Genomic DNA, 27911 nt, shown 5'->3' with positions numbered 1-27911 from the left:
AAAATAATTTGCGATTAATCGCGATTAATCGTGAGTTAACTATGACATTAATGCGATTAATCACGATTAAATATTTTAATCGCTTGACAGCTCTAATCTAAACACTTGCTTATTCACCTAGTGGCTTTCTTGGTTCTAAACACTTGTTTATTCACCTAGTGGCCTTTTTTGTTCTCAACGCTAGCTTATTTACATATCTGCCTGAGCGCTATCTCCCTGTGAGGACCACCACCCATCTAGCATTCCGAACCAGAAGGTGAATAAGGCGACTAGGCCCCATGACAGGCTGAGTGATTGCATGTCCCCGCTTAAACCCATGGTTTGGACAATGATTTGTCACTCATGGCTGTGACTAAAAGCCCTAACAGGCTTCCTTTTCCTCCACGTCTATAATTCTTTAGTCACACACACACACACACACACACACACACACACACACACACACACACACACACACACACACACACACACACACACACACACACGTGTGTGTGGGAGAGGACACATTTGGATTGGGGCCACCGTGTTATTCCACACTCAATTAGATTTGTTTTGTTTTTGTGTGGAGACATTGTTTTGTTGCATGCTTGTGCACGTATTTTGTAAAACTCAAAATAAATGAAAAGAAAACGTACCATGTTCACAACAAATGCTGTGGCGTAAAATTAAAGCAGTTATTATTATTTTAAATTTGTTCACACTGCAATTAACAGTTAACACTATAACAGTTAATGCAAAGAAAAACTGTTGATGTTTTTTCAGTTATGGTTCTTTTCTACCTCGTTCAATCACATTGCAGGAAGAGAGCGATGCAGAACGAAGGCCAATAGATTCGGATTAATACAACCTCTAAATCCATATGTTGACTTATACCCTTCGCAGGGGGAGTTATGGATGTAAACAGATTCCTTCTCGGCATCCCGGCTCCCTTACATGGCATCCTACACAGGCTCTGACACTTCGCCCGCCCCCTCCCCACCATAATGCATGAAAGAGGGTTTGACCCAGAGAGTAAACATGCCCGCACACAAGCATGTGACGCACGCCGCACCATTTCAGACGCATTACGCGAGACGGGATTCAATTTCCTCCCTGCTCACCGGAGCGCGGACTGCTCGTCTGTCACTTCCTCTGCTTACTGTTGTGGTCGCATGTCTCTCTCTCTCTCTGTCTCTCTCTCTCTCTCTCTCTGTCTCTCTCTCTCTCTCTCTCTCTCTCTCTCTCTCTCTCTCTCTCTCTCTCTCTCTCTCTCTCTCTCTCTCTCTCTCTCTCTCTCTCCCCCTCTCTCTCTCTCTCTCTCCCCCTCTCTCTCTCTCTCTCTCTCTCTCGCTCACACCCATCATCGTCCATTTTGATGGCGTGCAAGCGGCCGCACGCCACCGTAGCAGGCCGTTCACAGTCACATGACCCGTGTTTGTGCTGAATATACAGAGTGCGGCCATGTACGGGGAGAGCTCCATGGCTCTATTGCAGCATACAGCTCAGGAGGTGCGGGTACGTCCCTGCTTAGGGACACAGTACGGCCCGGTATGCAGGCCTGTATTTTCTTATGACTCTAGCCTTTATTAATTATTTTTTAAGCCAGGGCCTGTAGTGCTTGACCCCAGCCTCTCGGGTTCACTTAGACCTGCATAAATAACCCTGAATACATACTCAAGTTTAGGGTTTTTAACTTTTTAAAATGTATTTCTAAATTATTGTGAGTCGGCGTCAGATTTCACTCACGGATTGTAAGTGATTTGGGATTTGTTGAATGCCTGGTCTGATCGTTCGATGAACCTTTTTAGAGCAACTCCACAGTGAAGCCATGGTAAAACCAGTCAATCTATAATATGGATTATTTCTACATGCAAAGCTTATTTACTTGGCCCAGGCATTCACATAGCGTGATTTACAGGTCAAATCTAACAACATCTTTTTAGTATAATACCATAATCTACAATCAGAGTAGGTAATGAACTGCTGGAAGAGGGAATATGATAAATGATTTTGGGTGTCAAATTATCTTCCCGGTCTAAATGGTCACGTATAATTTGCAATGGATGAATATCTTCCCTAAAAAGGTTGAATGATTACGTAAACTCTTCCTCTAAGAACAATTTCAAGTTATTACATGTTTTATGGCTTTGCCAGCTCAAAACGTCCCTGACCTCTGCACTGTAGTATATTCCCGAAATGTCCCATCTGGGATGAATAAAGGACTTGGTCATCTCATATAACTCAGTAAGTATTGGACAGCCTGGGTGGGAAAACATCTCTGTCGATCTATGATTTTATTCATTGAGGTAACTAGGCTTTAGGGTTAGAGTTAGGCTTAGGTGCTGGTATGTATTTTCAAAAGAGTACAAATACATTTCAATCACATATTGCACATCAACCCAATGACAAAAGAAAAGCACCTTCCCTGCAAGTGCTACAAACAGCCACTATTTAGAGAAATATAAACATAAAAACTTGTATGGGTGAGCTGTAGATAAGTCCACCACTTTGCCTCTTGATACATACTAAGAGGGAAGACAACTTTCAGACTGGCTGCAGACTGACGTTCGGAGGTACATTGTATTCTGAGGAGAGGTTGTGTGTTCCTGCTCTGTGCGTTCCCCTGATGTAAAGGGCATCGCGAGAACACTTCACCCTCCATGGGAGGGCATCAACTCAGACCTTTCTCATTCAATAGGCCGCTGTCTGACAACACAACAGAAGCTGGGCCTCACCCAGTCCACAGACAAAGATTGCATATGAATCCCATTCCATTCTTGCCTCTGAAACAATGTTAATATTGTGCTTCTCGTTTTTTGGAAGCCTACTCCGACAGCGTGGAAGTGTGGAGTGGTTGAATGACAAGTGAAGGGGCATATTATAGGAGTCCTTCCCGCCTTCACAGTTAAAACATATAGGCGGAAGTTCCCTGGAGGGGAATGTATTTGAATGAATAAAAGATGTACAAAGAGAATCCTCTTCTCTCTGGCAGGCGCCTAGCCCGGTGCTGAAACGCTAGGATCACCGCTAGTAGTCAAGCTTCCATCATAGCTCCATTAATAAAGCTGGTGGGGGTTGTTTCTGTGTGTGTACGAGGGGGTGGGGAGGGGGGGGGGGGTTATATTGTCATGCCTCACTGAGATCTCTGTCTCGGCACAGGACTGTCACAATCCAGCTCCTCCCGGAGGAACTAGCCAAGGTGCTAGACTTGCCCTACTTATAAACCGCACTTGTCAGAGACGACGTAGCGGAACAATTTGCATGCCCTGTCGCTCAGACCCAGCTGCGGGCGTCTGCGACAGGTACGCCCATGCAAGCACCTCCCCGGGGGGGCGCCTCAGTGCTCCCTCCCTGTGAAAGGCATTAAACCCTCCGCCTCATCTACCGCCTTTCTTCGCGCTACCCCCGCCGTGTCGGAACACCGCGGTGCGTGGGTCGCGCCGCTCGGACAGGTAGAGGGCGTCACCTGGAGCGTCGCCGCGGCCGAGACGGGTTCAGTGCGTCCCAAACGCCGGCACGTCGGGTCCGCTGTTGCCCCCCCCTTGGGCAGCCGCCGCCCTCCCTTCTGTATGATCCTCCGAGTGTATGGAAGTGGAGATCGCAGAATAATTAGGCGAATCACGTTGGGCTGCAGAGATAAAATTGAACGGTGGATATAGGCCTACAGACGCTATCAGCCAGCAGGCTCCGATGCAGCCGTGTATTGGACGAGATGCAATTAGGTTTCTTTATTGCTCTGAAGATATCGCGGCTCTACGACTTATCTGTGTTTACCAACTGGCTACTTTGTCGAACATCTTGACCTTTCCGAATGAAAGACAAATTGCCTATCGGGCTAAAGTTAAAGATTGGTTTGGCTGTATTTGGCAGTGTTGAGAGGACCTTTCGTATCAGCGGTGGTTGTTAAAAGGCAAAGAAATACAACCTCACAGATACCGGAAAATAGCCGCAGTCGCCAAGTGGATGGTTCTGTGTCTTTTAAATGCATCGCAGTTACACTGAGCCAAACATTCTCTTTTCCCAATCTTGTTCTACGGTCCATTTTCAGTGTTTCTAATTAAATGAGGAACAAGAGAAGATATGAAATTCCTTTCCTTGGCAGGGTTCTACTCACAATCAAAATGTTACGATTACTACCAGTAAAGATGAGCCTCTGGGAGAGAAGTACAATGAAGCAGAAGTTTAATCCTGAGAAATTTGAGGACCATGGTGATTTGCCCCAATGTTAATCTGTGTGTTTTTCTATCAAATCGACAGAGCAGTGTGCTCTTGTTACAACATGAGTGGCCTGGGAACCAAAAAGCAAATTTTGCGCACACAATTGCAATAAGATTTATTCTGGTCAAATCCAAAATATCAACCTCCCTCAAAGTGTTGTCTTGCCCCAACCATCGTTGGCTTTTCTTCGGTCTGTCTGTCGATGGCTGTGGGTCAATTGTTGACTTGTTGTTCATCCGCCAACTCCACTAGAAGAAGAGGAGCGCTTTAAAACAGGAAAAACAGTTGGTGGATGTTGATTGTCTTGTGTCTGAGTGAGCGAGCGGGCGGTAACAAAGAAAGGTCATCCGTTTGTTCCGTGGAAGCATGTGAAGGAAAGTGGTGGAGGATGCATGCCAGGGGGGAGGGAGGGGGGGGATGTTGAGACCGACAGTAGCAGGAAATGGGAAGAAAACAAAATGGATGTTGTGTACTCAGAGTCTCACAGCGGAGGAGCAGGTGATATCAGCGTTGTGCAGCTGATATCATCTGTTAGAGAGAGGGGTGGGGGGAGAGGAGTTTGCACGTCCAAACTGGTTCACAGACCTCCAAAGAATCATCGTTCAGATGTGTGGCTTGGTGGCTGCTGGAAGAAATGGGGTGAATTGAAAGAATAACACCAAGGATTAATTCTTGTTTCTTTGCACAGTTTTTTTCTTTCCACCTTTTTCCTCTCACAACCAGTGCCAAAAAAAGCATGCCGTGTGTTCATTCACCGCATAATCAGACGCAACAAAAAACCTCGAAATCGGATTCAGACGTAGTCTTACGGCACGTGACTATCTGATGATTTTCACATGGAGGAGGTGAAATTCACCGTGTTGGCCTTCGGCCAGAGCAGGGTTGAATGCTGGTTGTTGGCAAAAAAGCCCATATTCAACATTAATATTTTTTTCTTTCCCCACTCACACACATTTTTCCCTGATTCAAATTCAGTCCCCGTTATCTTTTGGAAAGCGTGAATCTGAGGCTGATGTAGGCGCATGCTGGGCAAGGGAGATGTGTATCATATGGTCATGATTAGAGGCCGTGATGTGTTCAATTAAAACCGGAACAAATCAAGGAGGAGTCTCCTCGCTGTTCCATTGAATATTAATTAGGGTAATTAACTGGGGTGAATTGCAATTTGGAGCATAATTAGTAATGAGATGACATTTGAAGTTCACACAGGATTGAAATGCAGTCACCCTTAACCATATGCTAATAACACGCGTCTATAGTCTATCATGTGGGCGGCATTGTGTAACAAGCTTGACCAAACAACCGATGAGTTGGCCATGATGAAAGACAGGGCGGAAACTACGCATGCGCGCACACACACACACACACACACACACACACACACACACACACACACACACACACACACACACACACATTAACTGACCGGAAGAATGCCCAAGGTGAGGTACATCCTGTATTGTAGCTAAAGCAAGGCCAAATGCAGTGAATGTGTGTGGCTTTTAGAGGTAACAGATGTATTCCGATCTAAAAAAAAACATTATCATGCAAGGCTAAACGTGTTCATGGATGTATGCAATGTACCATTGTCCGACTTATCAAGCAATGTAAAATGTCAATTTTGACATTTAAGGTCTGATGCGTTTTGATATGATATTATATATTTGACAACATGGTGACATTTCATACACAGTGGGGATTCGTTGTTCTCACACACACAAACACACACACACACACACACACACACACACACACACACACACACACACACACACACACACACACACACCATGTCATACGCCCCTTCCAACATCTAAACAATCTGCAAATTAATATTGAAAAGATTTTGATTGGGCCAAAATGTCATACTTCAGCTCCTTTGAGAGTGATGGCAGAATAAAAGCTGACAGGTGGCAGGTACAACGTGACAAAAGACTCTGGAACGTCGGGAGCGTCAGCCACAATGAGAGACGCCTCACACCCTAGTGGGACTTCTGGGGGGAAGGGGATTTGATGATTCATACGGTGAATCAATCAGCGCTTCAATTTTATTAACGCGCGTGTGTGGGACAAATCCAAATTAAGTAAGGAATTGGGATATTTTGGCAAATTGGGGCGGATTATTTGAACACACCAACATACATTGTCGCTCTAGCTAACAAACGGAGCAGATTCCAGTTGTGGGTGGCCGACTGCGGAAAAGGGGTGGAAACGTGAGCCTCAAAGCCTTCGCTCAAAGGAGCAGACTGTTGTATTTGTTTCAGGCGATATATTCTCAATGCACAAGGCTGTCTGTTTGGGAGTGAACATAAACAGCACAGTCAGTGTATCACCTTCCCAGCCACAAGCAGTTATATTATCGATAGGCAGGGGCTTCTCCCTCTTGCTTTCAGACATTCCTCTTGGTGGGATGCAGTGTCATGTGGCTGTCGTGTACAATGATGTGGTTGTCAACTAGTACTCGGGTACTTCAACAAACCGCCAATTAATTGTCCATTACGACCTGCTTGGCTAATAGCCACTCCAAAGTGCTGTCTCACATTTTGATTGTTCCTTCACCAAACTGGTTATCCACCATGCAGGACAAGGATGCAGTATGCTGAATAAACGGCACTATATATATGTGTAGTAGTACGCTGAATATACTGCACTTGAGATGTAGCATACTGAATATACTGCAGAAAGACAGTAGTCTGAAGAAATTCATTGCAGAAGCAGGATAGGTATACTGTAAATATTATAACAATTCAATAATTGAGTATTGTAATTAGTTTTAATATTGGTAGTTGGCTTAGTGAGGCCAAGAGCCCTAGGAGCCATTCTGTTAAATATTGAGTTTGCTCCTCAAATATATTTTGCCATTAACCAAAAGAACAGAGCCTTGGTCAGGCTGGATCTCGACATTGCCCTGCCAGTAAATAATATAATACATTTAATTTAATTTAATTTAATTTAATTTAATTTAATAATATGGATTCTCCCTCAAATAGGATAACTGGCCTCTTGTCTCTTGTCTGTATCTATCTGACAGCTCTTTCACCCTCGGCAAAGAGCTTCAAACTCATTGATCAGAGTGTCTATCAGAGCAGCGTCTTCAAACCATTGCAATAAGAGAAGGCCATCTTGGTTGAGTCAACTGCCATACAACCTGGTGGCAGCCTCTGACCCCATTTTTCTGCCTGAACATTTTCCCAACCACTGAATCAACACCTGATTCATATGTGTTTAAATATGTCCCAGTGCATGTCCATGAACGTCGTGCAACATTCACAAAACCCTAATTGATTAATAGTAGTCGCTCATCATTGTGAATCATCTTCAGGCAGTCTTTTGGTTGAAACAGAACCCTTTTTTCAAACCTTTAAAAAGTATTATTTTTAATGCAACCATTATACCGTATATCTCTAGCTCATAGACGGCCATGATGCAACCGCCTACAGTGTCTACATCAGCTTTCATTATAAACCATTGTAAGCCACCACAGGTACTTCAGTCCCTTCTGTACCAGACACTGAGCTCAGGCTCCGGCAGAACTCTTTGTCTCTGACGCTGTCTGAGAGTCACGCTGGGCTGAATAATGAAATACTAAATGCATCTAAAATTAGGTTCTTGCCCGAGATGGAGGCAGACAACATGGCTGAGATGGAGAGCGTTTAATGAGCCACTAAATGACGCCGGGAAGCCATATCCCAGCGAGTTTTCCTCCCTGATTAGACTTCTGAACTTATGGAATTTAAAACCATAAAATAGCTCCAGGGCCCAGAATGTATCTGCGCTATACCGTTGATTACAAATGGATTATCTAACGTGTTGTGGTAAGAGGGATGCATTTAAGTTGAGCAGCCACTGCAAAAATAATAACCAGTGGGTCTTTTCTTTATGAATATGTTTTGTTTTTTGGTAAGTCGTTTTCTCCAAGTGGTTAACACACAATTGCAATTTGTATAATTACCATTTTGAACCCGACCAGACAGTTGACGTGGGCAGCGCTCCTTTGTTTTTCAGTGTAGTGATTGACATCAGGCTGTGCTTCCACTTTGAATGACATTGAATGTTACGTTTCTTGTTTGTGGAGTCTTTTGACCCAAAGGAATGGATACACAAATGGCCACTTAACTCAACGGAATTTAAAAAAAAAAACTTGATCTGTTTGTGGTCCCATAAAAGAGAGGGAAAATTGTGAGGTAACTAAGTAAGGCCTACTGTAGTAGAATAAAATACAAATGTATCTGTTAGCAAGGAATTGCAAAGCTGATGTAAAATATTTAAACATAAAATTACACTCATAGTATAGCCTTGCTTAATGCGACATGTAATTCTACGTCAAACCCTTAATGCATGGGAAGGACTTCATTTGATTGTTGCATGCAAATGTAGATCATCCTACAAAAGAGTTATCATTGATTTCAATGCTATTGCCACCCACTTTCTTGACCTCGGCCACAATATAATCACTGAAACTGTTATGTTGAGGAGAATGAAACAGAAACAGGGAGGTATTTGGAATGTTTTGGAGCTTTGGTAGAATGAGCTTACAAGAACAAAAGCAAAATAAATTTTCCGCTTTGTGTTGTCCTCGAAGGGCACGCATCCCGACAAAGACAAGGGTCCAGAAATCAAGTTTTTCTTCCTGAACTTTGGTTTTAAACGCTAACGTCCTGCAGTGGCTCCCTTCCCATTCAGTACTTTATTTTTGAAGATATCTGAAAAATTAATCAATCTGCAAGAAGCCATTTTTTTGCTGTTTAAATGTGCTTGGTATTTTTTTGGCTAGTCCAGTTCAACCCTATTATTTCTGTGGAGCAAAACAGGCCTATGAATATGGTTAGCAGTAGGGTTGTTTAATAATAAACTTCATTTGTATAGTATCATCTGAAAAACACTGTTTTTATCAAAACACTTTGACAAAGTGCTTCATACTATGCATAATCAATACAACAAATACGCAGAGAAACATTGACAAAATGACAAGTTGACAAGGACAAGCAAAGAATCAACTTAAATATGAACTAACCCGGATTAATTCGAATAATCAATTGGGTTTTAAGAAGTGAAGCATGGTGGTGGTGGGGATGGTGACGTTGGTGATGGTGGTATGATGGTGGTGGTGGTCATAGAGGGGGTGGTGGTGATGTTGGTGATGGTGGTATGGTGGTGGTGGTGGTCATAGAGGTGGTGGGGATGGTGACGTTGGTGATGGTGGTATGATGGTGGTGGTGGTCATAGAGGTGGTGGTGGTGATGTTGTTGGCCATGATGGTGGTGGTGGTGGCGTTGATGGTAATAGTGGTGGAGGTGGTGATGGTGGAGGTTGTGGTGTGGCCTTGATGATGGTGGTGGTGATAGAGCTGGTGAAGGTGATGCCTTGATGAGGAGATAAACGACGGCTTGTATGCATACTCTCTCAGGACTTGTGGTGGTGGTGGTGGTGGTGGTGGAGAGAAGTCTAGGGTTGGTGCTTGGTGTTTGCCCAGGGGTCACCCTGGAGGACTGGGGGGGGTTGGGGTTGGGGGGTGCACAGCTGACAAGACAGATCCGTGTGGTAATTAGAGTGCAGAAGGAGAGCCGCAGAGGTGTACTCTGACAGGTAGACATCCCCCGCTTTAAAGGGTAAAGCGGGGGACCAATCAACTTCTCCTCCTGCGTCTGTCGCCCTCCCTCTGAAGGCGGTGGGCTCCTTGGTACCACAAAGGAAAACACAGTTTTGTTCCGAGTAATGGTGCGGATCAATACGCTGCCGTCAAGGTGCGTGTTTGTATTTTAAGGATTAAGTGGAAAATCATAAACTCAAGTGTAGCTGAGGAGAGCTGCTACCGGCAACATAACATTGTATTGATATTATAAAAAGTAGATGGGCAGATGAATATATTTATTTACATAGATGCACTGTTGACTACTCCATTTGCCTCTGACTACTGAAAGCCTTAAGCGACAGTTGAACTGAATAAGCCTTGGTATTAAAGTTTACCGTGGAAGCTCAAACATCTCTCTGCTTTCAAATCTAAATATATATGCATATATATTATTTTCATGTTAAAAGTCCACTTGCCAGAAGGATGTGATGATAATATTAATAATGGATTGCATTTACATAACGCTTTTTAAAGGTACCCAATGCGCTTAATCTCAGGAGATTTATATGCATGTGTGGGAGGGGGTTTATGCATATGTTGAGGGTATGACACCTCATCCTCTGATGAGAAACATCCTCTGTGAACATCCACGTTTAACTGAGGTCCATCGCCGTGAAAGCCAGCCCATAATCCAGAGGTGGGATGATATGGGTCCTAGGGTGATCAGACCCCAATGCTCCAGGGACCTGTCTATTGCCTGAATAGGAATCCTTCCATCGCATGGATTGAATGTTGTGCAAGTGATCATGTGACATCTGTTTGATGACGTACTGGTTGGCAAAAACTTTTTCAACCAATCTCAACTGGCAAAATGGGGATTTTGTGTTGGCGTCAAATAGCTCAAAGACATGGCGGCTAATTTGACCATTAATGTCGGCCTTCCTTTGATGTCGTCAGATCTCCACTGACGATTAAAGATTGCGAAGTTATGTTGTTTAGCCATCTGCTACAAGCGGTGTGCATGCAATCTTCTCTGTTCCAGCTGGTTGATGGTGTGACGTAACCTCGATAGGGCGCCGTCTATGTGGGATCGATGTACCGCCTGGACAGGGAACAGAGAAAGCACTCTATATATTGACACCAAACTTTACTGTTCAAATAAAGAGAAAGCCAATGACGCAATGATATTTTTTTTGTTCCCTGGAATTGACCGCAAATGTAATTATAACTTTTCCCCCTTTACTTTGTGAGCCAACAGCGGCATATTTATTGTGTTTCCGCAATCATCTCGGATTTATAAATTCCAATTTCCTTCAGTAATAAATGTTTGCATATATTTATCCGCGGGAAAAGTCTTTCCTCTGGCAACGGGGCTGTGAATAATGGCTCCACAGCTAATAATGAAGAGATTGCGTGGAGAACCATATCCTCCCCCCCAAACGGCTCTTTGATGGGACGCTGCAGTCTGATGAACATTTAAACCACACATGAATGTCATTTGGCTCCGTGTTCACACCAAACATCAACACATATTCTTCCATTCCAGGCTCTGTGCCGTACACCCCGTAAAGCAAAACGCACACGGTCATATCTGGACGCAAGCGAGACAAAGGTTTCGAAACGTTTGAGCAGAATAGACTTGAGTCGTGTAGGAGGCGGGTGATCTATGCAGCCGTGCTGTATCACAACAACACGATTCCATTTATGCTTTGGTGCGTGCCAGAACTATGAAGTGAAAGTCCCGCTCTTACAATATAGCATCACATACATGCAAGCTAAAAGGACAATTGAACCGGTGAGATGTTGGAGCGTCCATACAATGCAGGGCACTTATATACAAAAATAGAATAGCTATTTTTGTAAGAGTACAACCACATTTTGTGTATTTATTATGGACCCTCCCTGTATACATTTCTGGCAGACCTTGACAACACTGACCTCGGAACAGAGCCCTCCAGCTAGTCATCTCCGAAGGGAGCAGGTGGGTAGGAGATGTTTATTTGTAACGCTTGGTGTGTAATGACCATTGATTCAGCTCTCACGGCTGTCATTTGTTTGTTGTCAAGAGTTGATGCTGCTCGCTGCTCCTTCTGATTTTTGGACGCCGTCCAACTCGTCCAGCCAGTCGGTTAAGAGGCTCACTATGAGGTCATCGATGATGAGGAGAATGAGGATTAGAACATAGAATGTGCTTTATTAATCCCAAACCGGAAATGTCCGGTTGCAGCAAACGTCGGTGTCGCAGCAGAAATGAAGCGCAGCCATATCGATGTAATTTAAAATGGACGTTTTTGTTCATCTAAAAAAAAAGTAAAACAATCAGGATAGACGCTGCAGTATGATACAGATAAGTGAATACCTCTAGATGGAAGAAAAAAAAAATGAAAGTATTATAGACAGTTGATTTAGGCATGAAGATGAGGTGGTTTCCCCTGCTATTTGCGTCTAAAGTGATGTCTTCCCTTTCTTTCAATTTTAAATATTATAATTTTTTTTAATAAATGACAAATGCCAATGTCAGAAACTGTTATTTCCCTTCTTCCGCTGACAGTTGTAGCCGGGGAGTTCCAAACCTGATGGTTCGGGCCTAATGATGGGGATTCTGACATGACTTGTCCTCATCGTCTCTTCTCTTCATTAAAACAGAGATAGCGACTTTTCACCGAGCAGAGGTGACATGTGAACAGATGCGAGCGCATGTGACTCATGATCGGGCTTCGCGGTTGCCTTAGCCGTACGAGCCGCTCGGATTTTCATTTCCATTCACGTCTTCAATTATCCCAGGCTCTCATCATCCTCTCATTCCGCACTCTGCCTATTTCCCAGTCCCTTTGATTTTTCTTTTTCTTTCCTCAGATCAACAGGCCGGTGGGAGGATTCTGTGAAACGTGGCAGTTAGGCTTTTTGAAGCATCGGGGTAGACCCGTCTCTCTGGCTGGCTGACGTCACCTTTGATCTGCAGTCGTGGTTACGCCGAAGGAGAGAGTGTTGCAGGGTCATCTGCCCCCAGTGCGCTCACTGGGGGCGTCTGGGAGTGAGATGAGACGTGCCGGTCGCTGTTCTCTCCTAAAAACACCATCGCTGTCCCCGGAGCCAGGCAACTGGTAAATATGGCGCTTAAATTCGGGAGACAATGATTCATGAAGGTGGCAATTAGCAAGAGTGTGGCGCTGTAGTTCAAGTTAGCACGCAGGCCAATTAGCACAAACAACAGAATGCTAACAGGCTCATTAGAATGTGGTGGGGAAACAAAGCAAATGTCACCTTTCTGCTGGGGTTGATGTCTGCCCTCCGTGGTGGAGTGTGGCCACTATTCCAGTGTGGTGAACAGTTTTTCTACACACTGTTAATTTGCCTTCACCAAAGTCCAGCGAGGGCCTTTAACACTCTCTTGCCATAACACAAACATGTCCCCTCTTTATCGGCGTGTGTTCCCCCGCTGAGATAGTTGGACAGGAATAATAACAGACTCAAACACTGTTTTTATGCAGACCGAATAAACCGAATAACAGCATCTTATTATTCAGGTTTTAGGTGTCTAACTGCACATTCTGCATTCACATTTAGTAATTGTGTGTGTGTGTGTGTGTGTGTGTGTGTGTGTGTGTGTGTGTGTGTGTGTGTGTGTGTGTGTGTGTGTGTGTGTGTGTGTGTGTGTGTGTGTGTGTGTGTGTGCGTGTGTGCTCAGACTCGTGCACACAGCTTGCACCGCTCCCAGCGTTAACCTTAGAAGCCGACAACGGCGTCGGCGGCACGGGGAAGCAGTTAATCATTCCAACCTCTTCACAAGAGAGTGACAGCTCCTCGTTTGGGTGTCGACTGCTTCTCTAGCGACTGGCGTCCCCAGACAGCTAGAACAAAGGCCCTAGTGCGGGTATTGAGCGGCATATAAGACGGAACTTATCTCCAGAAGAGAAAAAGGGGAAAGACGCAGCACAATGGAGACATGTCTTATTTCCCTTTATATTCAGAATAAGGTTCGAGATATTCGGCGGCTATGTATTAAAAAGGGATTATGGCTGCCGTGCATCTCCCGAACACCTTGCTCATTAACGTAAGGCACAGACGAATGCTCGGATCCGTCTGAATCTGTTCTCCCGATGTAAGGGTTTAATGACCCACTTAGAACAGGCCATCTGTGAATGTTTCTCGTTGACACTGATGACGGACAAATGGTGCCGGCTTCGGGTTTTCCTGTCCCACTCGAAGACGGCGAGAACACGGAACAAACGCACACGCCACGGCGCCCAGCGTTCCATCTTTGATCAATAGGTTGTGTATTCCTATGAATGATGGGTCACGCACGAGGAAAACAAACAAGCAGACGCTCTTTGTCGTGTTGGATTTCTGTAAAGCCGAGACAGCGTGAGGAGGACATTTCACAAAAGAGAGAGATCGAGGTTGACATTGACGGCGGAACAAACAAAAATACAAATATTAAATTCAGCAAAGCCCTGTGATGCATATGAAGCCGATCGGTCCTATCCGAGAGTGGGGAAGGTATATGATGGCGCGCGTCGTCCACCAGCTTGTTGTTGTTTGGTTGGAGGTTTGGACTGTTACTGTATGTGACCTTGAATGAAAAGGAAGACTTAGGCACACATATATCATAAAGCACATGACTAGACACACACTCATACACGATGCACACACTCAAGGTAATGTACACACACACACACACACACACACACACACACACACACACACACACGTATTTGATCCCTTGTATTGCTACAGGTCTAGGCCTCCAGAGAATTCAATTTATTTATATTTGATTGTATTTGTAAAGCCCGTATTCACAGGTACAGTCTCAAAAGGCTTAACAGGCCCAATATTTATGAGACTTTATGACATGCAGGCACCTCCACAGAGCACTGAGTCCCATGCACAGGTATTTCCACAAAGGACAGGGTCCCACGGTGCAGGTGTGGGGCTCCACAGTGGACAGGGTCCCCTGGCGCAGTTGTGTGTCTCCACAGAGGAAAGGGTCCCACGGCGCAGGTGTGGGGCTCCACAGAGGAAAGGGTCCCACGGTGCAGGTGTAGGTCTCCACTGAGGACTGCGTATCATGGCACTAGTGTGGCTCACAGCGGCTCCGGGTCAGAGACTGAGCTCTGCAGGGTCTGGATACCTTCCAGCAGATCGCAGATCACACGACGCTCTGGAATCAAACAGCGGCATGTTCCAATATCCCGCTGGCATGAAACAATGGGAATTAATTAACTAGTAAACAATACACACACACACACATGCACACACACACATGCACGCACGCACGCACGCTACACAAACAGACCACAAACTGTGCACACACCCACACTGTACACACACACTAACACATGATGTAAACACACACACACACACACACACATACACATGCACACAGGCACTCATACATGCTGTACATACAGACCACACACTCATGCACACAAATTCCTTGCATTCTGCCTTAAAGTCTTGGACACTGTCACATGCATACTTGCAAATCTAATTACGCTAGAATTAGATTAGTTATTGACGCAAGTGATTATAGGGATGTTACATAACTTTCCGTTGCGGTTCTATGGTTACATCTTGTAGTTCATCAACTGATCCAAGCAGACAACACAAACATCCTCAAACAGGCACACAGTAAAAGATAAGCCTGCAGATGTATACTATGTCCTGACGCTCCGTAATTAATAAATCCCAAAGGAATGCCACATTTTTCTGCTCAATAAAGAACAAAGATTATATTTTAGAAAAAAAAAGAACAGAAGAGTAAATATCAGTCCCTGCAGAATTTCCCGGGCCTTTTTTGAGATTGTTGCGGCCTAAAATGCCTGATGTTGCGTGAGCTTTTCCAAAAAGTTGCGATGAAAGTTGCGATTTTTGTTGCGATTACAGTGCGATCGGAAGTGAAAGTTGCGTTTTCCTGATGTTAAATCTTAAGTTATCACTGAAAAAAACATTCATTAAAAGAAAAATGCTTATCAATGGAAGATTTCCGCTTATGTTCCACCACAAATAATTTTCCCCCGCTTTCATGTAGAATACCAGGATACTGCTTTTCGCGATCTTTCGCAGTTATTCTGGTCGGCAAGTGGGAAACGTTGGACGCGCACTAGTGTTGGCTCGTTCGTTCGCGAACCGGTTCGAATGACCGAGTCTTTAGGACGAACGAACTGAACCGGTTCGTCTCTCTCGTTCGTTCGGTCGTCTCGTTCACCATTCGATTCACCGGAGACTCGACTGAACGAACGAACGAGTTTCCGGTAGCACTAACTCCACTGAGTCTGACTGACTCAACTGAGAACCGTGCAATGGCGTGCATTGTAGCGGTAAATCGCATCATGGAATGGACCCCATTGCACGGTTCTCAGCTGAGTCAGTCAGACTCAGTGGAGTTAGTGCTACCGGAAACTCGACTGAACGAACGAACGAACGAACGATTCGAGAACGACTCCTCGTGGCGAACTGAATCACGCGAACTGGGTCACAGAAACGAATCATTGAATCCACCACTAACGCGCACATGCTGCATGAATGCTTGGATCGCTTGAACATAAACACGGAAGTAAGGCGGAAGATAGTTTGTCGACGTCAGTTAAAGACGACGCCACTGATCGGTCAAACTTGCAGGAAAGTTGCGGTGGTTGGTTAAAATTGCGACATCGCCCTGAATTCGCGATGATTGGTTGATATTGCAAATCGCAACATCGCGAAATCCTGGAGGGTCTGTAATATAAGTAAAATGCAAACCCAAAATCACAGCAAGTCAATTGTATAGACAATTAACTTGTCGATACAAGTTAATTGTAGAATTTAAGGTACATAAGGAAAAATACATAGAAACTATGCAAATAGGCACTGAGATGCAGACAAAACATAACTAGGCCTATACATGACGACATGTACATGAAATGGTTCAGATGCTTGGATATTGTACGTCAGAACGAGAAAGAAGTGTAGAAAGACAGCTGTGGGAGGTAACGGCTTATTAAAACAGTGTAAGCACACAGCATAATAAGAGCATGTTAAGCCGTGTCATTAATCACATGTGGGAGCCATGTCACAGCGCCAGCAAATGCAAAGCTAACGGTGCTAACCCAGTTTGCATCAATCATCCAACCGCAGACACACACACACACACCTGGCGCTGAAATCCATCACCACACACACACACACACACACACACACACACACACACACACACACACACACACACACACATACATAGCACTAGGATCCATCACCCGTGAATGCAGATAACCACAGAAGGGCTCTTCCTTTGAGGCACTAAATGAACAGAAAGTGAGCTACAATCAGATGTCGATGTACTATTTCGTTTTTTAGCTGACGCTTGAATGTCCAACACGACGGTACAATACGTTTATAAAGGTTAGTTGGTTATCCTAGTAAATAATGTAACATCAACACCATTATCTTAGTAAACATGGACACCATTATTAAACATGAACACCATGAGTCAATTATTTCTATAGTTAACAGTTAATTCACTTTAAGGCAATGCTTATTTCTGCTTTAACTTTTGTTAATTAATGCTTAATTAATGCATCTTATTCTAAAGTGTTACCAAGGCATCTAAGGATCAGACAGAAAAAATTGTCAGGCTGTAGGACGCAACGTGCACTGCACTGCCTTCTTTGTGCAAGCCTGCTCCTTTTGACGTTGCAAAACAACCATAACCTCCAAATCCAAACCTAGAATTATGTTTGACGTCTTTTTTCTGGAGTTAAACGTTTCTGAACTCGGGGCGTCCTTAGCGCTCGCTTGGTTCCTATTGATAACAATTACAAAATGGCTGCCCCCAGCCGCTGAACCCATTCTGTTTGATTGCTTTCATTAGATGCATGTTATTGAGGAGCAGGTGGAGAGTGGAAGGCATAGCCAGGAATTGATTTTAGGGGGGTTTAAACACCTTCATGAACATAGATTGCAAGGGACATAGAATATGTAACTATGTACAGAGATATAGCTGTGAAAGATAGAATTAAATATCGATTTAAATGAAAGGCTAAATGTTATATCAATCTTCTGCTGTGAATTGCTGTGGACAGTATGAGCAAAATCGAATTAATTGTACAACTTATTAACCCGACATCCATTTTGGGGAAAAAAAACAAAATCATAAAAATCTCACATTCTACTTTTTCAATTTCCTATTTCAGGGAAGATACTTGACCCTGCTGAGCCCGCCCTCCCTCACCTCCAGCTACATCAGATCACAGGCTCAAACCCAGAACATTTTGTCTGCTACACGACAACTGATGGGGGTGGATGGGTTGATGGGGGTGGATGGGGCGATGAGCACGGCATTCAACGTCATCTGTTTATATTTCAATCTGGCTTGTGACTGCACCGAACGTGACCGCGACTTGAGACAGCAGAGGAGCAGTGGATCGGGAGGGAATAACGTGCGACATATGACCGCGGGTCAGAATCATAACCTGGCATATTGCATACATGGCAAACGCATACAGGTTGAGCCAGCCATCTGCGCCGATACCAACACCTTCACCTGCAGTGCAGGAGCCCTGCTTTACCTGAGCGCTGAACTCAGCTGGGTTAATCCTACAGGGGCCGCAGGCCCAGAGGAGTGGGCTGAGGCAGGGAGGCAGCTGAGGTGGAGAAAATATTTATTTAATCTCTGCTCTCATCCATCTCTCCATACACCCGTGACTCCACTAAAGTGTTTTCCTATTGGCAAATGTGGCACAGCCCCTGCAATAAATCATAGGCAACACACACACACACGCACGCATACACGCATACATTTATTCACACACGCACACACATAAACTAGACAAAAACACACACACACACACAGGCACACACTCACACACCAGAAACACACGCAAACACACACACACACACACACACACACACACTGAAACAGGCACTCACACGCCCAACACACACCCACATACGCACACAATCATACTCCAGAAACACACGGCCACACCGGACACATATTGATAGACCTGCACGCACGCTCACACATAGCTGACATGAATTTCAACAATTGGATTGCTCCCTGCATGCATATGGTGTAATGGGCCTTCAGCCAGCCAATAGGAAGAGACCCAACCCACTGCCAACCAATAGGAAGTGGCCAGTGAGTGCCACTTTAAAGCTGCACTGGCTCACTTTCTCAGAGGCGATGTTGCGTTTCTTTTGCCAGTACGTATATTCATATAAATATATATTTATATAAATATGCATATATGCAGTATATATAAAGGGAATAAATAATAATCCATCATTGTGATCCAGGGTGGAAACAGGCTTCGTTAAGAAGGGGGTGTTTCACTTTGCAAAGGAAGTGGATTGTGTCTCCTCAAAGTGTCCCAATGTTAGGTTGGCTTCCTTTCCCCTTTTTCCGACTCACAATGATGTTTCGCAGTTTTACATAATATGCTTCTTCTTCAATATTTCTAGAGACACATGGAATATTCAAAAGCGGAGCCTCCGTTAATTAATGAACAGATATTTATTTTCCAAAACTGTAGGCGAACTGTGGTGCTATGCAAATTTGATTATGCAAATAGATCCGTATTGCGTATTTTTCCCTACTCACCCCTCTTTGCAGCATGTGGTGCATAATGTGCACATTAATAAAGAGTGGAGCTAGGCGTGTGGTTGAATATCTGCTGCTGCATTTTCGGCCGGCTATTGCCCCTGCTAGGTCCAGTACGTTGGAAAAGGGAGGGGTATAAAATAATGCAGATTAGTCCTCATGTGCATGTGAGGAGCCTTACACTGTTGGACATCAAGAGTGCGTGCACAAGAGAGGATTCTGGAAGGAGAGAGAGAGAGAGAGAGAGAGAGAGAGAGAGAGAGAGAGAGAGAGGAGAAGGTTACGGTCTAAAAAGCTTAAAATGGAGTCTATTTAAATGATGTCATCTGCATATTTAAATATGCATTTCCCTTTTCTATTTATATGTTTTTCCTTTTTTATCTATTTTTTCCTTTTTTAATTCAGGTCTTCCAGAAATATAGGGGTTGTTTTTATGCCCAACAAGGGGAGTCCATTTCACTCAATACTAATTAAAAACCCGAGACAAAGTGCCTGAGCAGCGAGTCCCTCTCGCCTCCTTGCCCTTTGTAAAGACAATCAACAGACCCAGCGTTTATTTCCCATTTCCTCTCGTTGCTCTCTCTTCTCCCTCTGTTGTTTATGAAGCTTGAACGCTCCTATTGGGCGAGCAGGGGCAGATTGGGGGGGGGGGGTGGTGTTGGTTGTGGTGCTGGTGATGGTGGAGGTGGTGGTGGTGGTGGTGGTGGTGGTGGCCGTCTAAGGGCAGCCGAGTGTGACTATGTAATGAGTCTGCTAATCGTAGCACCCAGCCGAGCGCACCGTCAAACCGCTGTCAACCCACGCCGTCGCCGCAGGCCTGGACGGGGGCCTTCTGATTGGCCGGCCTCGTCGGCACGAGTGCCCGTCGAGGAGCCACGGTTAGTAAATGGAAATCATTTCATCGCGAACAGTGAGCGTCCATTCGGGGTGGTGAGCATGCAACAGCATTACAATGCTATTGCTGCTCACCTCCTGAAAGGATGCTAATTTGTAAACTCTGCAGACCTCATTTGAGCTGGTCTGGTGAACCGCCAGATTAGAGGGATTCAAATGCTGGTGGGTAGAACTGGACGTATTAACTCTGTTGACGTGGCTCTCGCTACGGTCTGCTTCAGAGAGGCAAAGACGGCATGACAATTTGTCTATTACTTTTTATTGAACTATTTATTCCGGAAGTCTCATTGAGGTTAGGCCGCTCATTTGCAAGAGAGACCTGACAATAACACATTCTCTAACCTGTATCATATACAGACAAGTGACACACACGTATACCAGGAAATACGTACCACATCGTATAGGCTTTCAAGTCATTGCAATTCCTTTTCTTCTTTGTTTTCGTCTACACACACTTTGTGTTGAAGCAATAATCGTACAGTAAAAAAAAGGAATTGATACAAGCGTGAGCCAGAGAAAGTAAGTGATGTGTAAATGTAATGTTATATTGAGCCCATTAACGTTTGTATAATCGTGTGGACCGTGTAGGCATACACACCTCAGGCTGAAAGCAGGGGCAGTGGTGCCGGGGAGTGTGAACATTAGTCAGGGAAGAAGCACTAATAGCATTACTGTTGTTCCGAGAACATCCGAGAAACATCTGGACGTGTTTGAGTGGAACAGCTGCATGCCTTCAGTACCGGCCGTACCCTGCATGCTAAATGCGTTTTTGTCCGACGTTGTCGATAGCTTCTGCAGACGACGTCACCCTCTGTCTCACATGCTGTGAGGGACCGGGCTGAACATAATGGGATTCATCTGGCAGGTGTCGGAATCATTGTTTGCTTCTTAATGATACCTCTCAGGTGAAATGTTATGCAAGGCTGGTGAGACAATTGGATAGGATGGTGCGATGGAAGGAGACATACCTACTGTACATATGAACACACGCACATGCACACGCACACGGGTCTAGAGATATGATGGAGTGATGGATGGAGACATACATACTGTACATATGAAGACACGCACGCACACACGCACACGCACACGCACACGCACACGCGCACAAGTGTCAACAGGTTACAGTGGTAGAAACGTCTCAGAAATGTCCCCCGTACTGATAAACACGTGATATTTTCGAATAGGTTCTCTTCAGTCTTGTGTTGCGTATACATGTTAGTACTTAGCTACAGTATTCTAGAACAGTATTGCAGTACTGCAATCATGGGAATTGGCCGGTTGTACGTTTGGACGTTGAAGTGGTCGATCCCAATTGGTCACGGGGTGAGCCAATGACGGAGGAGAACAGACGGCGACTGTTCCTACAATTCCAATCAAAACACTTGAAAGATAAGAACGACAAAAGGCTGAAGACGGCGTTTCTTCAGCAGCCCGAGAACCCTTGACTTCTGAACATCCAATGAACTCTGACCTGTTTACTCCTGCTTTCCACTCTTATCGTCGAAATGCGTCATTCCTTGCTTGTTGGGCTAATAAACTCTGATTTCATCGTGAAATTAAATTCGAGTATTACGGAAGTATAAGTATATCGGAATGACTTCCGAACAACAAATTGATACTTGACTTGGGAACTCTGAGCTAAATGTTCCGTACGAAGATTCTTTGCAAATAAAGTTTATAATTATTATTATTTCAACAAGAGCAACGGTTTCAGCCTTAGTTAAATATTATATTTAGGAGATCAGCGCCAAGGTCAGCTCCGAAAGTGCTGGGGGAGATAAAAACCCATCTCACTCTCTCCAGCCGTCATAGTATGGATGTCTTTAACAATGGATGCCAAATAATTATATGGTATCATCTTCTCTTATTCTATTTGTTTTTCTAATCTATTTTGCATCCTGCACGCTCAACACATCTAATCTGCATAAAAACACTGCAGAAAGCTCTACTGAACACTGCAGTTTAAATACATCTCCACCTTTATTTCTGATGAAAACAGTTATTATGTTACCTCAGGAAACCCATAAAGGATCTAAGCGGTATAAATACATATAATCATCTCATTTTGTTTTGCTAATAAGTATAACTATGTTGACATAGTTATTGAATCTTGTCTGTCTGTCGTTATTCTTCAAGATATATTTTCGGCAGTGTGCATGATTCATCATTCACCTACCTGTCATTTTGGTTAGTTTGCTGAGTAAATCTTCCAGAATCTTTGTGGAAAACATGAGAACTCAACGGAGAACTCAACATTAAATTGCCTCATGTGGGAAAATGGAAACAGAACAAAAAATATTCTGGAAGGTTTCATCATTGCAACAAACTAATATAGCCGCTTGGTTGAAAAGGTACTTTGACCAGTGTGTCAGTGGTGGGAGTTCAGATTTCGTGTCAGAACACATCATGCAGTTCAACCGGAAACACGTGGAATTATGGACCTTTTTACTTATTCCTTTGATGAGTGTTTTGTTTTGATTCTGATTCATCTGGTATCTTCTAGATAAAGCAAATGCATTATCTGACTTTTGAGATACTGTGCAAATTAACTCAACGTTGGTTATTTGAGTCGGATCAAACAAGCGCATTTGTAGAAAGAAATTAATTTTAAGGTTTCATCTAATTTCATCCAATTTGTCTTTTTCTGATTTCCCCTGCAATACAATGAAAGCTTGAAATATAATGAACGCTGGGAATTTAAAAGCATACACCTGTGGGCAGTTCATTAGGTCAAGCACATTCACATTGCCCTCTCCCACAATTTCCGTTGGAAAAGGGCTTAGCGGACCCATGATGGAAGAAATATACTTGACCTGAACGAAAAGGATGAATCATAAAGCAGTCATAGCAACAGTTTATAATCATAGGTCTTTAGTAAGGAGGAGGGAGACAAAGGCACTCCTCCTTACAACTCGGATTCCATTTTGTTTCATTACTGGGGTCTTTTTTGATGTGGACTGGATAAGAGAGCCAGATATTACCTTCAAAGCTTTGCCGTGTTGGGTGAATCATTCTTTTGCTCGCTCTCTCGCTCTCTCTCTCTCTTGCCCTCTCTCTCACTCTCCCTCTTGCTCTCTCTCTCTCTCACTCTTTCTCTCCAATTGATCCATTTTTGTGAGAGTAGTCTCGCGCATCCTGGGCACTGGAAAATTCCAGTTCATCTCCTGTGCGAGGCCTTTTGATTGGACGGGGGATAAGCGGGTTATCATCTGGCTGGCGGGCAGAGATCTGCATTCACGGGACGGCCACTTTGCAGCGGCCGCGGCGCCTTGTTTTGTAATCCACTACTGCTGACATCAGAGCGCCTCATTCTGTTTCATGTCAGAGGTGTCCTGTAGCCCGACAACATCTGCAGCGACAGGGTGTTCGGTTAGATCTGAAACCATAGCATTCGCTAACCCACGAGGGCTTCAGTGTACTTCAGTAGGCCTACATGTTTTCCATTCAGAGGAACTCAGAGAGACATTTTGGTTAGATGTGAGGAGGGCATATCATATCTCACACAACATCACCATCAACATTGTGTTCAATCGTATGTACTGCTGATTCTATTTTCATAAACAAAGATGATTAAAGAGTAAAAATAACATTAAGGTATTTTGATTGCTATATGTCATAACAGCTCATGTAACAGTATGTCATTGTATAACGTATAGAATGAAAAAATAACTTCATTCCAATCATTTGCACACCCCCACCATGTCTATATCATGGTTTCACCCTTTATGAGGTGCATGCTTGAGGGTACGTTTAAAAAAAGAAAGACGTCTAATTGCATTTGAAGCATGTCAACCACGATCAAATTTATTATCACAAAAGGAGGTTATTAAACATTTTGTACCTTCTCATCAAATATGAATGGAGACATTTGCGAACAAAATTCAAAATCGTAGATTCGATTTTAATAGTCAATTACATGATTAAAGCCACCTTTACTCATCTGCTCTCCACAGATTTAATATTTGCCTCCTATAGGAAACGGTGTTGCTTTTTTTTCTCCCTCTGAACTCGAGGTGAGACAAGGGTAGAAAATCTCCCTTTCTTTGTGTATTCTGGAAAAAACGAGTTCAACCATAATGAAAGAAAAGCGGAGAAAGGGGAAGAAGAAGAAAAGTCAGAACACCATCAGTCTAGTGATCAGCAAGATGACCCGCTGTGTGCGACCGCCCTGAACTGGATCGCGCCGGTTCTCACTGTGAGGCAGAAGCCTGCAAATCTTACCAAGCAGCTCTCACAAACCTCCCTCAGTCCGAAGACACACACAGAATTATTCATGGGGGTAAACCCATAGACACCTCGGTTATCTCTATCACCAAAGTTTTATCAAAACCTTCCCGAGTTTTTTCTTCTTCTTTTTTTATCACAGATGATTCAGCAACAAGCGGAGATGGGTTTGAGCCCCGGGAGACAAGCAATGGCGGAAGATAATTCTCCCCTTATCGCAGAACTATTAAGCGCTTGTTAATCGCTTGTGAAAACACCCTGGAATTCTCGACAATCGTTAAATTGGAAGCAATTAAAAACTAAATAGATGAAATAATGTCCGCAACCTAATCCAGGTTAGACGAATCCTAGCGCAGTATTGAGCGACAAAATAAAAAAATAACTGTCTTCTATGTCTCAACCTGATTTTGCCAACAATTAGATTTGAAAAAGACTGAAGTTTTAGGTCTAGGCTATTGGACCAAAGTGCTACACAGGCTACATATGGTGCAGAGAAACCTATCATGTTGATACTGTCGGATTCCACTGGGTAATGTGAAATCCAGAACATTGGCAAGCTGTAACATGTTTGTTTTGTTCCAACAGAACATTAATCCATTCCTTTTCAAAGAACGCTTTTACAGTTTTTCAGATGGAAAAAACAAGCCGTTTGATGTTAGGATAAATAGTTTATGAAAGTACACCATCTCCAAAGACTAAACGCTAGCTGTCTTGAAACTAGGAAGCACTAAAAACGGCCCTTGTCAGAAAGCGAAAAAACAACTTTCACCAGAAGCTTTCAAACTACAGCAGGAAATTATGGAGCGGATGGGCTGTGGGGTTCTCAGCCGAAGCAAAGTCTTACTTCTCTGTAATGCCATTTTTTTGTAGATCCGAACCATCTAACAACAACAAACAGGACATTATTTACTCTCTTCTTCCAAGCTTTACAAGTCCTGTTTGTTAAGGAACATATTTTTGGGTTCTTTGTGTCTCTGGGCCTGTCATTTTGACACGCGCCAGATAAAACAAAAGAAGATACGTTTCAAGGGTAATCCAGCACATTATGCAGATGTACAGTGAGCCCTCCTTCATGGATTGGGCGGTGGTTGGGGCTGGGGTCATAGGGCTGCATCTCGTCGACACAGACCACTGCTCTGGTAGGAATCTTCTCCTTGGCATGAAAGGATTTTCACTGTAGTCTTGGTTTGATTAGGGAATGTGATTGCTGTAACTTTAACATGTAAACTGGCGCACGCAACTGAAGCGATGGTAAAGTCATGCTAATGGTGTTTAGTGCCAGCGAGGGAGGGGAGCGTGTCTATGTTCCCCGGGTCCTATGTTCCCCGGGTCCTATGTTCCCCGGGTCCTATGTTCCCCTCTTTGTATGAGACTGGGGAACATAGGACCCTTTTTTTAAAAACGGTCCTACATGTCACTCAGTGGCCACGCTGTTGTACGCTGATTGGCTGTCATCACGCGAATGTCGCGTCAAAGTTTAAATATTTTTAAAGATTGAAAGATTGCGGGGAACATAAGACCCTTTTCCCAGAAAAGGGTCCCCGCAACAGTGGGGAGCATAGGACCCTTTTTCAGACAAAGGGTCCTATGCTCCCCGGTATATATTGCTACAGGGGAACATAGGACCCTTTTTTGGAAAAACGGGGAACAAAAAAGGGTCCTATGTTCCCCGAGCGGGGATCATAGGACCCGGGGAACATAGGGATGACCCCCGAGGGGCAGACGGGCAGACACATGCGCTTCTAGATTAATCTCCATTATATTTATTTTTAAATGTTAAGATGGACGTCAAGGCAAATATATGTTAAGTTCAATGATGTTAAGGCCTTGTTACTGTACCAAATATAGGGGTTTTGACGGCGGATAGCTAGATAGTCGTTATCCATGCAAGGTTAGGGTAATCTGTACGTTTAGATGTGATGTTTAGGAAAACCGCGGGAGTGGATGGTTTTGGAAGTCTTGCAATATTTATAAGATGCTGAGTTTGATATTACTGGGAATACGGATGGCTGCTTTAATGTGCTGACAGCGATATATTGTTTCTCTTTCTTCTGAGTAATGTACTTATTGTAAGTCGCATTGGATAAAACCATTAAATGCCCTAAATGTAAATGTGAATGCTCGAAATGCTTGAAAGCATGATGTTTGAACCAGTTTTGTTTAGTAACCAGTTGAAACTTGAAGCCCTAGTTCTTGTAAATCCTTAGGAGGACCGCCACAAAGTCCTTCAATGCTCCATCTCTCTATTGTTCGAACAAACACACCTCCATACACACCCATGCAAATACAAGAAAAATGCAAATGCGAAGTGGCCCACACAAAAACACACAAACACACACTCATGCTATACAAGCATAATGTGCAAATACAAACACACACACAAACAGCTCTATTGTTGTGGCTTCCAACGAATACCATTCAGGATTAATCAGCAAACATACGCAGGTATAACCAGAGGAAGAGCGATCCAAGCCTGTGCTACAAGCTCCAGCACAGCTCAGGGCATCCGGCTGCTGCTGTGGCTTCACGTCTATAATCTGATGCAGACCTCGAATCACAAATTTACATATTCCATCTATGTGCAATTTTCCTTTTAATATATTCCATATTTCGTCTTTCAATTGTAATGTGTAATATCCCATGATTATCGGCACTCTATGTATAAATATATATTTGATGTCCGTTCATAAAATACGTAAACGCATGTTTATGTGTTCATATTCCTTCCTCTGTTTAATTCTTACGATTATTTTTCTATCTCAGGCAGAGCAACTGTGACAATCAATTTATTTTGGATTAATAAAGTGCTGAATCTGACACGCTGTGTCATCCTATATCGACCGCACCAGTCGATATTTCCCCCCATAAGTGTGCGTACTCGACAACCACTTTGCGCCCGCCCTGGATTCTTTCGCGACCGATTGGTAACCTTGGCAACCGCTTCTACTTGAGAACGTACAACGGTGACGGTCGTTACCATGTTAATGTGTGTCCCGCTCAGTCATCATCACGAGGCAGATTAAACACCTGAAGGGACGTTCCAGCCATTTTCAACATTGTATTGGTCTCCAGGTTTCCTCAAACGGCATATGGCTTTTTGCAAAGAATTCAGAATTTCCAAAAAATGGCATGCCCCTCCTGAGTGCCCGTCCCTCCCGGCCAAACCACACTGGCCAATCAACTTGGAGTTTGGCATTGAGATTCAGCTGCCTTGTTGTGGATAGCCTGGAGGCACTTCAGCACCTTGAACAACAGAACACCTGTGACAGGAGCATTAATAAAAAGTAACACATATCAAACCTTACTCACCTAACACGGCCATTGCCTGCCTGTAAGTGGTAGCCGCAGTAGTAGTAGGATTAGTTGTACTAGCTGTGGTAGTAGTAATGAAGTACTGGTATTGGTAGTATTAATATAAGTTTCAGTGCAGTACTAGCTGTG

The sequence above is a fragment of the Gadus macrocephalus genome, chromosome 16 (assembly GCF_031168955.1).
Source record: "Gadus macrocephalus chromosome 16, ASM3116895v1".
In the NCBI taxonomy this organism is placed as follows: Eukaryota; Metazoa; Chordata; class Actinopteri; order Gadiformes; family Gadidae; genus Gadus; species Gadus macrocephalus.
The sequence above is the reverse complement of the archived record's forward strand: the minus strand, read 5'-3'. Positions refer to the sequence as shown.